Source organism: Symphalangus syndactylus, chromosome 9 (genome assembly GCF_028878055.3).
Source record: "Symphalangus syndactylus isolate Jambi chromosome 9, NHGRI_mSymSyn1-v2.1_pri, whole genome shotgun sequence".
NCBI lineage: Eukaryota > Metazoa > Chordata > Mammalia > Primates > Hylobatidae > Symphalangus > Symphalangus syndactylus.
In genome coordinates this window covers 83,021,160-83,033,658 of record NC_072431.2, presented here as the reverse complement: position 1 = coordinate 83,033,658, position 12,499 = coordinate 83,021,160, and positions in this window count along the sequence as shown.

Genomic DNA, 12,499 nt, shown 5'->3' with positions numbered 1-12,499 from the left:
GCTGTAGAACACTGCCGTTCATGAGCTGACCTGGAAATAAATGCTGGCGTCCCCTTGACAAGGGAGCTGACAAGGGCAGCCCCCTCTGTGGAAGGTGGTTGAGGGGTGGTGCTGGGTTGTCTGAGAAGACGTGGGCTGGGCCTAGGCGAGACTGAGCAGAGCGTGGGAGCCCAGGGAAAGGTTCAGGGCCAGGACAGGGAAGGAGGGAGGGAAGACAGGAAAGAGAGGAGAGGGAAGCAGGGGGTAAAGGAGAGATGGGGGAGAAGAGAGGGGAGGAGGAAAGGAGAAGAGGAGGGAGGAAGGAAAGGAGAAGAGGAGTGAAGGAGGGAGAAGAGACAGGAGGAGAGGAAGAAGTGAGGGAAGGAGAGAAGGGAGTAGGAAGAAGAAGGGAGGAAAGGGAAGACGGAGGGGAAAAGAGGAAGGGAGGAAGCAGGGGCACCCCAGAAAGGGCCAGGCACTCTCCGAAGTTACAGCATCCTCACAGCATGCCCCCTGAGAAGGCAGCATTCATGCCATTTTGTTTAAGTGAAGAAACAGGAATGAGTGCCAGAAATGGGACCTGGGCCGAGTTGGTCACAGCCAAACCGAGAGCAACTGGGTGGCCCATGGGTGCATCCAGCCTGTACCCGTGGTTTGGCCTGTGGTGTTTTTGCATTTGTTTTCAGTTGAGTTCGTTGCCAGCCTTTAAACATCAGGAGACTTTACACAAAACCAGGGACTGTTGGCTTCTTTTCCACACAGGCCCTTCTGGACCCACAGAGTCCATGTTCCCCAAAGTGAAAGCTGCCTGGCCTCTGGGGGTGCACTGGGTCCAGCACCCACAGGTGAAAGTGAAGTCAGCCAGTGCCCCGTCCTGGAAGCCGCTGGATGTGGTCAAGGTCTTGGGGACTTTCCCCTCTGGAAAGCGCAGCGTGGTCAAGGTCTCAGGGACCTGCTGGAAGGGCAGAGTGGTCAAGGTCTCGGGGACTTTCCCCATTGCTGGGGGGTGGGGGGAGGGGATCCCCTTCCAAACACCTCCAGGCCAGGCGCTTGGCTCTAAGGCAGGAACGCTTTTCTGTGCCTTGGCTCCCGGGCTGAGGACAGACAGTCCGTGAGTTTGTTAGCTGGAATCGCCCTCGGGCTGCATCTGAAGGGAAATGGGGCTTTTAATAAAGTCAGTCATCCAAGAAAAACAATGCCAGATAATTTTGAGGTTAAAAAGCAGCCCTCTGCTCCCATCCCTGCCTGATTTCTTTCTAGGGCAGGACGTTTGCTGTATTTTTTCATGGCGATGTCAAGCAGAAACATTTTCCAGGTCCCTGGCAGCCCAGTGGCATGGAAGGCGTCTTCCTTCCCACCCTGGCATTAGCTATGGCTGTCACTTACAGCAAAATGAGACACTCTGCGTCTGTCTGACTGCCTCCAGGCGCTGGCTGCATTTGTGCAGGATTTGGGGCTTGGGGCAGGCTCTGCCAACTCAGAAGAGCCTGTTTAAAAATGAACTCTTTTATGTTCAAAAGTTTCAAAAATAGAAGGAGCCAAGTTTAGAGATGGAGATGCCATTTAAATGTTTATGGTTACGAGTGCCGTGGGTGGTGGCCTCCCAGCCTCCCTGTGCCGCGCCTGCTCCCCATGGACCAGCAACACCACCTCCCTTCCTCCAGCCGCTGCATTTTCTTCTATTCCCAACTGTGCGCCAGAGAACTTTTACAGTTATTCACAAAGGAAACCTCATAGTAACAAACACATTTCAGAAACCTCAACCTGGTGCAGGAAAGCAAACGGCCAACATTTATTTAATTTTATATCTTAACATGCATGATATACTATATTCAATCATTTCCCCTCTATCTTCTAAATGATGAGAAGCTCTCAACACATGGAAAATGTATAATAAGGCCGGGCACGGTGGCTCATGCCTGTAATCCCAGCACTTTGGGGGGCCGAGGCTGGTGGATCACGAGGTCAGGAGTTCGAGACCAGCCTGGCCAATATCGTGAAACCCTGTCCCTACTAAAAATACAAAAATTAGCTGGGCATGGTGGCACGTGCCTATAGTCCCAGCTGCGTGGGAGGCTGAGGCAGGAGAATCGCTTGAACCCAGGAGGCAGAGGTTGCAGTGAGCCGAGATTGTGCCACTGCACTCCAGCCTGGGCGACAGAGCAGGACTCCATCTGAAAAAACAAAACAAACAAACAAACAAAAGAAAATATTTAATAATAGCACAGCATGCACCATTATATGTCGTACCTAGATTCTGTAATCAGTAACATTTTACCGTTTTTTCTTTTTTGCTATTTTCTTTTTTCTTTTTTTTCTCCTGAACTGCTTGAAACTAAACTGAGTTATGATGCTACAGACCTAAGTATTTCAACACACCTCTCCTGAAAATAGACATTTTTTTTTTTTTTTTAAGACAGTCTTTCTCTGTTGCCCTCTGTTGCTTGGTTCACTGCAGCCTCTACCTCTGGGGCTCAAGCAATCCTCTCGCCTCAGTCTCCTGAGTAGCTGGGACTACACGTGTGCGCCACCACGCCTAGCTAATTTTTGTTCATTTTTTGTAAAGACAAGGTCTTACTATGTTGCCCAGGCTGCTCTCGAACTCCTGGGCTCAAGGCATCCTCTTGCCTCAGCCTTCCAAAGTGCTGGGATTCCAGGCGTGAGCCACTGCACCAGGACAAGACATTCTTTCACATAGCCAAAATAACATCATCCTACGCAAACGATCAACCATACTTCCCTAGTATTATCTACTATCCTGCCATATGCAGATGTCCCCAGTGGCCCCCAAAATGTCCATTACAGTTGGTTTTTGGCCCTGAAGCAGCATCTAACAAAGCTTGCATTGGTTGTTTTGCCTTTTCAGAGTCTCCAAATGTGGCACCCTTCCCCTGTTCCTTTTTATTGTCCTACTTTTTCAGTGACACCAGGTATTGTTGGCATTTGCTTACCCCAGGAAGAGGTCCGAGGCACAGTCCTCTGTGCTCCCAAGCACCCTAGGTGCCCCTGATCTCTGCTCTCGAGCCCTCTGCCCACCGCAGGCCCCAGCAGCTCCATCTATGGCCCCTCACCCACCCCTGCCACCTCACCCTGCTGTGTCCATAACACCCCCAGAATGATTTCCCTTTAACAGCAGTCCGAGAGTTTGGCCTTGAAACCTGGAAAAGTCTGCAGGGTAAGGCCTGACCTCCTCAGCTGGGATCCAAGCTGTCACCCCTCTCCCGCCATGCCTCTCTGTCTCATCTCATCCCCTAAATGCTCCCTTCGTTTCCAGGTAACTCAGCCACACAGAACTTCCCTGACACAAGCTCTTTCATGCCTCTGTGTGTTGACACACGCGGCTCCCTTTTCTGGGACACTGTTCCTGTCCTGTTCTTCTCACCAGAGCTGCATCTATGCTTTGTAACCCAGTTATCAATGGGGTCTCTTTCCCCCGTACAATGCGGCCTGTCTCCCTATTATAGGACATTGCATTACACTGAGTTTGTTCTTTACAAATGCATCTCCCTGCGGATGGAGCTCCATGAACAGTGTTCAGATGTTCTTACAGGCAGTGCTGCAGTCAACATTCTTCAACAGTCTCCCTGGACTGGCTCCCAGGACTCCAGTGTTGGAGTCTGACTACACAAAGGAGTGGAGGAACTGGAGACCTGCCCACCCCCTTCATGTTCCAACGTGATGCTGGGGGACCTGGCTCTGGGATCTGCTATGCATCTCACCACTGTGTGAGGGTGCCCATTTCTCCATGAGGGGTCAGCTTTTAGTACTGCCCACTTTTAATGTTTGCCAAGCTCGTGGATGTAAAGGGTATCACACTGTGATTTCCATGCACATTTTCCTGAATTAAAGGGTGGCTGGGCATCTTCTCATATTTTCTTGGCAATTCAGACTTCCCATTTTAAAAATCCCCTGTTCTTTTCTGTCTCTGGCAGTTTCTGTTCTTCAAAAGGAGGCCAAAGTGGGGTTTATATTAGAATCCTGGTTCCTCACCAGGGATGCAATATGGCAGCTGCTCAAGAAACTGTGGCTCAGTTGAGTGTACAATAGAGGAGGGCAGGGAGCGTGTGATAATAGAAATTCAAGGGGCGTATAATCAGTGTGTTGGTGGAGGTCAGGGAGAGAGTGAAGGCAGAGGTCAGGGAGTGTGTGATAGTGGAGGTCAGGGAGTGAGTGATGGTGGAGGTCAGGGACTGTGTGATGGTGGAGGTCAGGGAGTGAGTGATGGTGGAGGTCAGGGAGTGAGTGAGGGAGGTCAGGGAGTGTGTGATGGTGGAGGTCAGGGAGTGTGTGATGGTGGAGGTCAGGGAGTGTGTGATGGTGGAGGTCAGGGAGTGAGTGATGGTGGAGGTCAGGGAGTGAGTGATGGTGGAGGTCAGGGAGTGTGTGATGGTGGAGGTCAGGGAGTGTGTGTTGGTGGAGGTCAGGGAGTGAGTGATGGTGGAGGTCAGGGAGTGTGTGATGGTGGAGGTCAGGGAGTGAGTGATGGTGGAGGTCAGGGAGTGAGTGATGGTGGAGGTCAGGGAGTGTGTGATGGTGGAGGTCAGGGAGTGAGTGATGGTGGAGGTCAGGGAGTGAGTGATGGTGGAGGTCAGGGAGTGTGTGATGGTGGAGGTCAGGGAGTGTGTGATGGTGGAGGTCAGGGAGTGAGTGATGGTGGAGGTCAGGGAGTGAGTGATAGTGGAGGTCAGGGAGTGAGTGATGGTGGAGGTCAGGGACTGTGTGATGGTGGAGGTCAGGGAGTGGGTGATGGTGGAGGTCAGGGAATGAGTGAGGGAGGTCAGGGAGTGTGTGATGGTGGAGGTCAGGGAGTGAGTGAGGGAGGTGATGGCAGAGGTTACAGTGCGTGATGGTGGAGGTCAGGGAGTATGGGATGGTGGATGAAGGTCTACCATAAAGATCTAGGAGTTCAAAGCTATCCAGTAAGTAGATGGTTGTGGTTTAATTTAAATAGTAATTTGGACTTTTTCCATATACAGATCCGGATTCACTGTTTCTGAATCAGTTCAGGTGAGTAGTAGTGTTTTTGGGAGGGAGAGGCCCCCTCTCACCGCGGGCACCGTGGACACGAGTGCTGCTAACCCCTGTGTGGGAGGCTAACTCGGAATGACTTGAAAGAGTCATAGATACTGAACGAAGGGTCTCCTTTTCTCTCTGCCTCTCTGTGTCCTTCTGTCTCAGCACTTCGTGCAGATGAAAGAAGCTAGAGTCATGGTGAGGCTGAAAATTGCTTGGGTAACAAGTAATATTTCTGTTCAACTGGACCGGAAGGGCAGGTTGGGAGGTCAGCGGAACCACAGCCCACAACACCAGCTGAGGTGGGGCTGTAGAGGGCCAGAACACTCAGCCAGAGGGAAACCCAGCGTTCCAAGCCGTACGCCCACGTGTGGCAGCTTGCCCCCACTGGGGCAAGTTTCTGAGTAGAGACGATTGTTCTATGTAAGCTGCATAAACAGTTCTCTAATGAGCTGGAACCAACAACAAGCCAATGAACTTCACGTAAAGGATCTACTCCATGAAAACCGGCAGCTTACCTCTGCACAACTGGGAGAACCTCAGTGTTTTTGCAAAACATACACTTTATGAAGCACAGGATCTCAGGGCTGTTGATAAAGCAAGAGAGCTAGGTGAGAGCTGGATCAAGCCCCAGAGCTGTCATTTACCGTTTTGGGACCTGGAGCCTGAGCCTCTACTTCTTCAACTGCAAAACAGGCATGAATAACATATCTAGAAGGACTGCTAGAAGAATGAAATGACAACATTTGCAACGCAGTGGAGCTGACACAGAGGAAGAGCCTAATAAACCTGCTAAATCCCCCTTTCCCCTGACGTGTGTGTGAGAGTGTGTGTGTGTGTGTAAGTGTGCATTCCTTGTTCATTTCAAGTCCTGCTGTCCCTGGCTCATGGCCTGGTTTTGGCATTCCTCTTCCACAGCTCAGGCTTCCAGACCAGTGGGCTCACTGGCTCGGTTTGGCCCAGGATCAAGCCCCTGCCTCCAGCTGTAACCTGAGCATTGTCTGGAATGCAGGACAATACATCAGGGCCATGTGAATAGAACTAATCCTCTTTATGTTGGCAGCATCTCATCGGAAAAAAGTAGTAGGAGTGGGTGGGGAAAATCAGGAGACCCCACCCCCTGCTGTCTCTCAGCAGCTTCTGTATGAAGCCGTCAGAGCCTTGGGCTGCTCTAAGGGAAAGAGATTTTCCTCTTGGATTCTTTTTTTTTTTTTGGGGGGGATGGAGTCTCGCTCTGTCGCCCAGGCTGGAGTGCAGTGGAGCTATCTCAGCTTACTGCAACCTTCGCCTCCTGGGTTCAAGTGATTCTCCTGCCTCAGCCTCCCGAGTAGCTGGGACTATAGGTGCCCACCACCGTGGCTGGCTAATTTCTTTTGTATTTTTAGTAGAGATGGGGTTTCTTTTTTTTTGAGATGGAGTCTCGCTCTGTCACCCAGGCTGGAGTGCAGTGGCACGATCTCAGCTCACTGCAAACTCTGCCTCCCGGGTTCACGCCATTCTCCTGCCTCAGCCTCTCCGAGTAGCTGGGACTACAGGCGCCCGCCACCACGCCCGGCTAATTTTTTGTATTTTTAGTAGAGACGGGGTTTCACCGTGGTCTCGATCTCCTGACCTCGTGATCCACCCGCCTCGGCCTCCCAAAGTGCTGAGATTACAAGCGTGAGCCACCGCGCCCGGCCCGTTTCTTTTTTTCTTTTTTCTTTTTTTTTTTTTTGAGACGGAGTCTCACTCTTTCACCCAGGCTGGAGTGCAGTGGCGCGATCTCAGCTCACTGCAGGCTCAGCCTCCCGGGGTTCACGCCATTCTCCTGCCTCAGCCTCCCACGTAGCTGGGACTATAGGCGCCTGCCACCTCGCCCGGCTAATTTTTTGTATTTTTAGTAGAGACGGGGTTTCACCGTGTTAGCCAGGATGGTCTCGATCTCCCGACCTCGTGATCCACCCGCCTCGGCCTGCCAAAGTGCTGGGATTACAGGCGTGAGCCACCGCACCCGGCCCTAGAGATGGGGTTTCAACGTGTTGCCTAGGCTGGTCTCGAATGCCTGAGCTCAGGCAGTCGGCCCGCCTCTGCCTCCCAAAGTGTTAGGATTGCAGGTGTGAGCCACCGTGCCCAGCCTGTTGGATTCTTTAGGACAGAAAGTAACAAGGCCTTCCAACAGCTTATGTTTGAAAACTCCCTGGCACATGAAGCCAGGCGTGCAGGCTCAGGGAACCATCATTTTGTTGATCAGCCAACTGTTTACTGAGCCTGTATTTTGTGTCACGTCCCTTGTCAGCTCAAGGGGTACAGGAGTAAAATTCATGACTGTAGAGAGGCCGGACCCCCACAGTGAACATCACAGCTGTCATAAAAGAGGCTACCAGGAGAGCTGCCGTGGACCCCAAACACCTCAGCCGTTTACTGTATGCTTCAGTGTGAAAAGAGTTCATTTGCATTCAGCTTCTTTAGAAATTCATCTACACAGACTGAGAGTTAAGTCTTAGACATACATAACATGACAGCAAACAGGAATCATTTCATTTCATCCCCACTGGACCTGGGTTGAACCCTCTGTCAGTCACGCCCCTTCTGGAGAAGTATCAACAGCTCCCCATGTCTGTACTCCTAAAGGAAAAGGTTGATCATGAGTCATGCTGGATATAAGTCTTTTTTTCTGAGATGGAGTCTTGCTCTGTTGCCCAGGCTGGAGTGCAGTGGCGTGATCTCGGCTCACTGCAACCTCCACCTCCCAGGTTCAAGCGATTCTCCTGCCTCAACCTCCCGAGTAGCTGGGATTACAGGCATGTGCCACCATGCCCAACTAGCTATTATTGTTTGTTTGTTTAGATGGAGACTAGCTCTGTCACCCAGGCTGGAGTGCAGTGGCTCGATCTTGGCTAACTGCAACCTCCACCTCCCGGGTTCAAGCAATTCTCCTGCCTCAGCCTCCTGAGTAGCTGGAATTACAGGTGCCCACCACGACGCCCAGCTAATTTTTGTATTTTTAGTAGAGATGGGGTTTCACTGTGTTGGCCAGGCTGGTCTTGAACTCCTGCCCTCGTGATCCGCCCACCTTGGCCTCCCAAAGTGCTGGGATTACAAGTGTGACCCACCGTGCCTGGTCAGTTATTGTATTTTTAGTAGAGACAAGGTTTCACCATGTTGGCCAGCCTGGTCTTGAACTCCTGGCCTCAAGTGATCACCCGCCTGGGTTTCTCTAAGTGCTGGGATTATAGGCATGAGCCGCCGTGCCTGACTGGATGTGAGTCTTATACCCACACTGTACTTGCTCCTTTCTTCCTGTGTATTTGCTCCCTCATTATTTGTATGCATGTCCATCTTCCTTCACTACAAGATGGTGAGGCCAAAGGCAGCTTTTGATGCACTCTTATAACACCCAGAGTAAATAGCAAAGGTGCTACATATCTCACTAAATTTCCGACTGATTAAAAAGATATGGGCAGCCGGGTGCAGTGGCTCATGCCTGTAATCTCAGCACTTTGGGAGGCCGAGGCGGGTGGATCACGAGGTCAGGAGTTCAAGACCAACCTGGCCAAGATGGTGAAACCCCGTCTCTACTAAAAATAAAAAACAATTAGCTGGGCATGGTGGCAGGCACCTGTAATCTCAGCTACTCAGGAGGCTGAGGCAGATAAGTGCTTGAACCCGGGAGGTGGAGGTTGCAGTGAGCCCAGATAGCACCATTGCACTCCAGCCTGGACAACAGAGTAAGACTCCGTCTCAAAAAAAAGATATGGTCAGGGTGTAGTGGCTCACGCCTGTAATCCCAGCACTTTGGGAGGCTGAGGCGGGCAGATCACTGGAGGTCAGGAGTTTGAGACCAGCCTAGACAACATAGTGAAACCCCGTCTCTACTAAAAATACAAAAATTAGCTAAGCATGGTGGCAGGTGTCTGTAATCCCAGCTACTGGGGAGGCTGAGGCAGGAGAATCACTTGAACCCGGGAGGCAGAGGTTGCAGTGAGCCGAGATTGTGCCACTGCACTCTAGCTTGGGCAACAGAGTGAGACTCCATCTCAAAAAAAAAAAAAAAAAGATATGTAGGCCAGGCACAGTGGCTCACGCCTGTAATCCTAGCACTTTGGGAGTCAGAGGCGGGTGGATCTCCTGAAGTCAGGTGTTCAAGACCAGCCTGGCCAACATGGCAAAACCCCATCTCTACTAAAAATACAAAAATTAGTCAGGTGTGGTGGCATATGCCTGTAATCCCTGCTACTCGGGAGGCTGAGGCATGAGAATCACCTAAACCTGGGAGGCAGAGGTTGCAGCGAGCTGAGATCGCGCCACTGCACTTCAGCCTGGGGGACAGAGTGAGACTCCCATCTCAAAAAACAAAATTAAATTTAAAAATAAATAAATAAAAAGTTATATAAACCAAGTGCTAAAAAGTAAAAATACATCCCTTTGAGGTGAAAACAAAGATGAAACAGGAATGCCAGACCTATAAGAGAAAGCTGACCCAGTGGCAGCCCCAGGAATGGGTGATGAGAGTGAGAAGGCTCATGTGAAAAGAGTGGACATCACCAGCCCTGGACAGACCAGAGGGGCAATAACCACCTTGCATGAAGCCTGGAGACTTGAGGTGTCCCTTCCTCACAGACAACAAAGAGATGGAGAAGAAACTGGCAGTCTTCTGTGGATTTTAGTCAGAAAACAATTACCCATGAGAAGTTACCACTTTGTTCTAAACTGCACCAGGTACAAGGTCTGAATTTATATTACTGCATAGTATAGAAACCTCTAACCTGAAACATGAACACAAAAACTCATGCAGAACAATTAAGTCTCCTGGGGCTCTGGACAGAAGTTAACCTCAAACTGCTATGTAGAGACAATTTTACCACTCTAGGTATACAGAACTCCTGAGGAATACTAACCCACTGATGATGAGCCCAAAGTAAAATGTATTTAAACCACTGTATTAGTCAGGGTTCTCAAGAGAGACAGAACCAATAGGATCTGTAATAGATAGATAGATGGATAACAGAAAGATAGATGATAAAAAGATGATAGAGATAGATAGATAGATGATAGATAGATAGATAGATAGATAGATAGATAGATGATAGATAGATAGATAATAGATGGATGAGAGAGGATTTATTAGGGGAATTGGCTCACACAGTTATGGAGGCTGAGAAGTCCCATGACAGGCTGTCTGTAAGCTGGAGACCGTGGAATGCTGGTGGTGTGGCTCAGTCCAAGTCTGAAAGCCTCAGAACTAGAAAAAACAATGATGTAACTCTCAGTTTGAGGCCAAAGGGCTGAGAACTGGGGTTAGAGGGGATTGGGGGGACACTGGTACCAATTCCAGAGTCCAAAGGCCAGAGAACCTGGAGTTCTGATGTCCAAATGCAGGAGAAGAAAGGTGTCCCAGCTCCAGGAGAGAAAGAACAAATTTATTTTTTCCCTGTCTTTTTGTTCCATCTGGGCTCCCAGACAATTGGATGGTGCATGCCACCATGCTTGGCTAATTTTTTTTTTTTTTTTTTTTTTGAGACGGAGTCTCGCTCTGTCGCCCAAGCTGGAGTGCAGTGGCGCCATCTTGGCTCACTGCAAGCCCCGCCTCCCGGGTTCACGCCATTCTCCTGCCTCAGCCTCTCCGAGTAGCTGGGACTACAGGCGCCCGCCACCACGCCCGGCTAATTTTTTGTATTTTTAGTAGAGACGGTGTTTCATCATGTTGGCCAGGCTAGTCTCGAACTCCTGACCTCAAGTGATCCACCCACCTCGGCCTCCCAAAATGCTGGGATTACAGGCGTGAGCCACTGCGCCTGGCCCCTTTATTGTCTCCTGCAACAGTTTTTGTCTTAGAGTCTATGTTGTCTAATATCAGTATAGCTACCCTTGTTCTGTTTTGGTTACTACTTTTATGGAATATATTTTTCTATCCTCCTACACTGAACTTAAGCACTTCCTTAGATCTAAAGTTAGTCTCTTGTAGACAACATGTAGCTTTTTGTTTTGTTTTTAAAAACATCCACTCTGCCAATATATGTCTTTTGGCTAGAGAGTTTAATCTATTTACATTAAAGTATTTGTTGAGAGGGAAGGCCTTAGTACTGCTATTTTGTAATATGTATTCTGTAAATCTTGTAGCTTTCTTGTCCCTCATTTTCTCCATTACTGCCTTCCTTCATGTTTGGTTATTTTCTAATTTTCTTTTGTGTCTGTTTCTCTCTATATTTTTTATGGTAATCCTGTGGGGATCAAATATAACGTGCTAAAGTTATAACAAGTGATATTAAATTGATGTCAATTTAACTTGAATTATATACAAAAACTGTACCCCTTACAGCTCTGCGCTCCCCCATTTTATCTTATTGATTACACATATTACATCTTTATGTATTGTGTATCCATTAACATAGATTTTAAGTTATTTTTATGCTTTTGTTTCTTAAATTCTATAAAAGAATAAAAAGTAGAGTTATGAACTAAAAGTATAATCATACAAGCTTTCATAATTGTTCATGTTTACCTTTCCCAAAGAACTTTATTTTTTCTGTGGTTTTGAGTTACTGTCATTTCATTTCAACTTGAAGGACTTCCTCTCACATTTTTTGTAGGACAGGTTTAGTGATAATAAACTCCCTCAGCTTTTGTTTATGTGAAAATTTCTTAATTTCTGTGTCATTTTTGAAAGTGAGTTTGTTTGGATATACAACTTTCAGTTCACAGTTTTTTTTTGGTTTTGTATTTTTCTTTTAGCATTTTAAATGTATCTTACACTGTCTTCTGGCTTATAAGTTTTTGCTGAGAAATCCCTTGGCAATCTTTTTTATTTTTTATTTTTTGAGATGGAGTCTTGCTCTGCCGCCCAGGCTAGAGTGCAGTGGCACTATCTCAGCTCACTGCAAGCTCCGCCTCCCGGGTTCACGCCATTCTCCCACCTCAGCCTCCCGAGTATCTGGGACTACAGGCGCCCACCACCATGCCTGGCTAATTTTTTGTATTTTTAGTACAGACGAGGTTTCACCCTGGTCACTCCCGACCTCGTGATCTGCCTGCCTCTGCCTCCCAAAGTGCTGGGATTACAGGCGTGAGCCACCATGCCTGGCCATCCCTTGGCAATCTTTTTAAGGATCCCTGGTATATGATGAGTCACTTTTCTCTTGCTTTCAAGATTCTCTTGTGGCTGGGCGCGGTGGCTCACGCTTGTAATCCCAGCACTTTGGGAGGCTGAGGCGGGTGGATCACGAGGTCAGGAGATCGAGACCATCTTGGCTAACATGGTGAAACCCCGTCTCTACTAAAAATACAAAAAAGATTAGCCGGGCGAGGTGGCGGGCGCCTGTAGTCCCAGCTACTTGGGAGGCTGAGGCAGGAGAATGGCGTAAACACCGGGGGGCAGAGCCTGCAGTGAGCCGAGATCGTGCCACTGCACTCCAGCCTCGGTGAAAGCGCGAGACTCCTTCTCAAAAAAAAAAAAAAAGATTCTCTTGTATTTGCCTTACAGTTTAATTACAATGTGTCTCAGTGTGAGTTTCTTTGGGTGTATCCCACT